This window comes from Numida meleagris, chromosome 1, assembly GCF_002078875.1.
Source record: "Numida meleagris isolate 19003 breed g44 Domestic line chromosome 1, NumMel1.0, whole genome shotgun sequence".
NCBI classification, from domain to species: Eukaryota; Metazoa; Chordata; class Aves; order Galliformes; family Numididae; genus Numida; species Numida meleagris.
In genome coordinates, this window is record NC_034409.1 from 105,121,239 (window position 1) to 105,126,409 (window position 5,171).

The 5,171-nt window shown below is 44.2% G+C and overlaps 1 long non-coding RNA gene across 1 annotated transcript; it reads left to right on the forward strand.

Moving 5' to 3' along the window:
• On the forward strand, window positions 1-4,172 carry LOC110402880. Its single transcript, XR_002441377.1, has 2 exons — window positions 1-732; window positions 1,029-4,172. It is a non-coding gene; the product is annotated as an uncharacterized LOC110402880 (long non-coding RNA).

A 5,171-nucleotide genomic window follows, 5' to 3' on the forward strand; every position in this document is an offset into this window, starting at 1 on the left:
ATAATTTTTTAACTCCTAGTAATGATCAGCTACTTCAGAGATGACTCTTTTCTGGCAGAGATCTCACATAAAAGAAACATAAAGTTTGTCAAAATTTGGTGATACAATTGATCCTGCTTAGTTAGTTAATCATTTCTCACTATCGGAAAAGCTGAATCACAATCTTAAATGTTAATGCTTCTGGTTGGTGTGCCAACTGGCCAAGCTACGCCCATATAACTCTGAATAAATCCTAGTTCACAGCCACCTTTGCTCAAAAGGGTCACATGCTGAAGCTTTGGGGTCATTCACAGGGAGGTATGCAGGAAATCTGGAACCCTGAGATAAAATCTTGGATTGGGAGGGGATAGAATATCTGGGAGGAAAAAGGGATAGATAAACAAGCATTATGGTTTCCACTGTTTGAAGAGTGATTTCTTACTATGGTGAATTGTCATATGGAGCAAGCCTAGAGAAATGTAATTTAAAACTTGTCACAATTTCTTTTTCTCAGCTAGCAAGAGGTTTTATGGTTATGTAGGCAGGCACCTAACTGATTGTGCTTCTAAGAAATTCCATGAACAGGATTGTGAAGTCAGGATACTGCAGATATCATGCATCAGCATTTCAAAGACAATATCCCTCCAGAAGGAGCACAGTATCCCTCCAGAAAGAAGCTTTCTCCTGACATCAAGAACAAAGTTTTCATTTTAGCCAGCAAAGATGTACATTCTATTACCACACAACTATAGGGTAAGAAAACTATATTTTCCATCACTGGACAAGCTTTAAAAGAAGCTGACAAAGAAGGACCTAAATTAACAAGGATTTGGGACTTTTTTAAAAATTATTCTTAGAGGAACTTTCTACAGAGAAGCAAAAGCTTTACATTGGGGGTGTAAGTAGAGTCAACTGAACTATGTTACCATCAGTAGAACCAAATACAAAATTTGACAGAGATGGGCCTTGTGTCATACTAGCCCTCTTAGGTGTGAGTGAAGTGTTATGATTAAATTAACAGAATGTCTTTTGCGTGTTTCCAAACACAGGGAAAACACATCCCTCTAGAAGCTGGAAATTGAAGATGCAGAGGAATTCCTAGATGGGACGTACTTGAGACTGTGTCACTTGACTTTCAAGATTATTAAAGAATCACAGTTCTTCAGGATGCCTGATTTTGATGGAAAACTCTTCTGCACTCATACGAATTCATGTATTGTGGAAAGTGGTTTCAAGCAAAGTTCTATGGTACAACTTTAAATTACACTTTTGCTGTGAAGTAACAGCCTCTTTCCTAGAGACTTCTCCCCAAAAAACTCCATCATTCTAGGGAAGGACTTTGAAACTGGAGTGAGGAACTTGTCACGCTTAGAAAAGAGATCTCCAGCCTGCTCCTTTACAGAGTGAGAAAATCAAGGAATATCTAACAACCATTCAAGAGAATAATAGAGAAAACTCATGGAGCTGCACAACAGTTTTTTTTGCAGCAAGCCTCATTCTGCAGCAACAGCAGCAATTCCAGGACCTTCTGGTCCAGAGGCGTGCCAGCCTACACAACATGCAGAACTTGCTGTCAATCCAAGCCCTGTACTATCAAAGCCAGGCTCTGATGATGACTCAAAAGCATATCTATCTGCATTCAGATAAGTTACTATGGCAACCTCTCTGGCCTAAAAAGAGATGGACCACATTAGTTACTTAGCAGCACCTTTTTGACAGGCGAAACACAAGCTGCTCATTCCAGATGATGGTTTGATTTAGAATTAAGTCTGTCTGAGAGCTGCTGTGGAGTTCTCTGAAGTGTTAATGCTGTAACGCAGAGAGATCTTCTTTTGGGACTTCAGACTGTGGCGTATCACTAAAGGGACTGAGCTATATGGTGGCTTTGCCTGAGAAACACAAGTTAACAGAACAGTTGACAATCTTTTTCCTACATTCTGAAGAGATACTTTCTGAAGATCTTCTAAGATGGGTCTGCTGGGCTAAGAAGGCCACTCTTGCAGAAGATGTGTAGGATACAAAGGATTACTTGAGTTGCTGCTGGCACAAAACATCTTCTAGATTGAAGCACATATTCAAAGTACAATTATTAAACCCCGGAAAAGTGAGAGCTCCCATGACTGATAGGAAGTTCTAACAGAAATGCGTGCATTCCAAAGGAAAAACTTCATGGCTACAAGGGCTCTTTAAGTTTTGGATTAGGGAATGAAGACTTCCAGAGAGGAAAATGGACCCCTCTACTCAATGTATCAAGACTAAAAAGAGAAAAAGTTGGACACATTACCCATGATCATATTCCACTATCAGGGGATGTGTGGTTAAAAAACAAACACACAAACAAACAAACAAACAAATAAATAAAGTGCACACATAGTCTGAAGCAGGAGAAAAATATGGAGCCAGGACAATAACATACCGAGCAACTTCTATGGACTTGGGAAGTACTTAGCTCCCTAACTAGGAAAACTTTTTCACCCCAGAAATGGTGGAAATAGTCTTACTTAAAGAGTGTTCAGAAGGCCACATAGATGTCACACAGCTATACTGTTTTAAGTCTATGGCAGAACGCTTGATTGAATAACTAAAATGCTATCTTAAAATACTAGTTGCTTGAGTAATGAAGCCCTGGTAATCCACAGAAAGTGAGGAAGGTTTTGAAATTATATGTTGCTTCCAACATCTGCGAACCAAGATAGGTAAATCTGGCGTCAGACCAGACTGTGCCCATAATCGGAGGCAAACAAATGAAGCAACCAATAAATAAGCAGAACCAGTGGCTGGAAAAAGCACCCTGTTTATCACAACAGTAGTCCATCCACATCAGTACTGTTTCCTGTACAGCAGTGTCCACTACCAGAAACAACCATAAAACAAGTAGGCCTAACAGATCTTTACTAAACTTTACAAACTACAAGCCTCAAAGCATGAGAGAAATGTAATTTTCAGCTTTTCCACTGATTCATTGATCTCCATTCTATTTCTTTGATAAAAGGGAGAGTAAATAGGGACACAAATATTTATTTATGACTTTGCATTCATGTTTGTGCTATATCATATGGTTCTTCCCTTGGATGGTAGTATGTGGATTTTTCCCCCTAGTGGTAATAAGTCATCAGCCCGGCAAACCCTTTGTTTCTACAGTATACTTTCTGTGATAGTCCTGCACCTTCAGGAACTTTTGGATCCCCTAAGTTCCAATTGCAACCATTTCTGCAGTGGTCCTAAGTCTATTCTGTTGTCAGCATAGATGTAAACGCACACCAGAAAAATAGAGGAAGAAGGGGTTGGGGATGCCCCATCCCTGGAGGTGTTCAAGGCTAGGTTGGATGGGGCCCTGGGCAGTCTGATCTAGTATTAGATGTGGAGGTTGGCGGCCCTGCCTGCGGCACAGGGGTTGGACCTTGATGATCCTTTAGGTCCCTTCCAACCAAAGCCATTCTACAATTCTGTGAAGACAGGAAGGATTGTATTTCTCAGCGTGTTGAAAGGCAGGCAAAAGTACAGGCGGAATTGTCACCAGATTTGACTAAGGTACATTTCTGTCCCATTAGGATACTGTGATTCAGTGTTTCGGGTGTTGCATATTGTGTTGCCTTGCACCTACTGAACTAAGAAAACTTCTATATCGTGCTTTCTTTTACATCAATTCTATTTCTCAAGTCTGTTGTAAATTATTTTTTATCTCAAATCTTATTTCTCCATACTCTATGCTTTTCTCCCCTCCCCCCCCCTTTTTTCTTTTTATGTAGGTTTTTCCTCTTTTTTTTCCCCCTAAAGTGTTTTGCTTATTGTTGTTCTTTTTGACTTCAAATATTCAGCTTTCTGGGGCGTTTGTCTTTTTGGAAGAGAAAACCAACCAGGTATTCCTTATGAGCCCACCTTCTTATTCATAAGAAATATAATACACACTCCTATTATAAAGTGTGACAGTGAAATCCTAACCTACCTCTTCCAGCTCAGGGTATTCTGTGATTCTATGAACTGCTTGTGATACTGCATTCGTAAAGCAATGATGAGGTATTTTGGGGATGGACTACTTGGCCGCTGCTACCCCTATCTTTGGCCATTTATTGCCACCTTCTCAGCCCCGAGAAAAACGTTAGGGCAGGAATAAAAGCTAAGGGAACAGGTGTGAGCAACGTGCCCTCATCACTTCAAGGAGGCTGACCGGGAGTGAAAAAAAAAAAAAAAAACAACTATCAGAAGTTAGAACTAAAATGTAAGATAAAGGCCATCCTCTACTTTTTGATTTTTGTCAGCGTTCCACAAACAAACGGGAAACCAACAAACAAAACCCCAGTGCACATTTAGGGCGGCCGTATGCATAGGGAACGAGCTTTCCCTCAGGAACTCGTGACTCCCTTCGGAGTGTACGGCAGAGCCGGCTCCTCAGCACCTTTTATACGAGTGGAACAGGCATTTTTTACAGCGCGAAGGAGCTCTGCCCGCCCGAGCCCCGTGACACACCACCCCGACCCGCCGGGGGGCGCCACACCCCGCGCCCCCTGCGCGCTGCCGGCGCCCCCTGCAGGCCGGGGAGGCGCCACCGCTGCGGCGAGGGGCGGCTGTGGGGACTCTCCTTCCCCCACGCCCGGGGGCCCGGAGCGCCGGGGCCACCCCAACCGGCAGCGGCGCGGCCGCACGGCCGGCGTCACCGCGGCCCGAGGGAGGGCTGGGAAGCAGCGGTTGCCAGGCGACGGCAGCCCCGCCCTTTACCCGTCGCTCTCTCTCTCCCTCCCCACGTCAGCGCCGTTTCCCTCCCGCCCGGGCGGGGTGGGGCAGCCGGGCGCCCTGACGGACAGTTGCCACAGCGACGAGCTCGCCCCGCCGCCATTTTGTCGGTTCGCCTTTTTTTTTTTCCTTTTTTCAAAAAAAAACCGATTTAAAAAAACCAACAAACCAAAACCCTTTCCCGCCCGAACCATGGCGGCGGTTTTCTTTTAATTAATTTATTTTTATTTATTTATTTCCCCTTCCCCGCTTCCCCTCCGAAAGACGAGAAATCCAAAGAACACCCTCAAAATAAAAATATATATACATATATATCCGAAAAGGGCAGTAATTCGTCCCCGAGGGTCCGCCGGAGGTTCGCCCCGCGCTGCGGTGCGCTGCGATGGAGCGGTGCCGGCGCAGAGCCGCTCCGGGAGGGAGGAGAAGGAGGAGCGGGCGGGGTGGGAGGAGGTAGAGGCTGG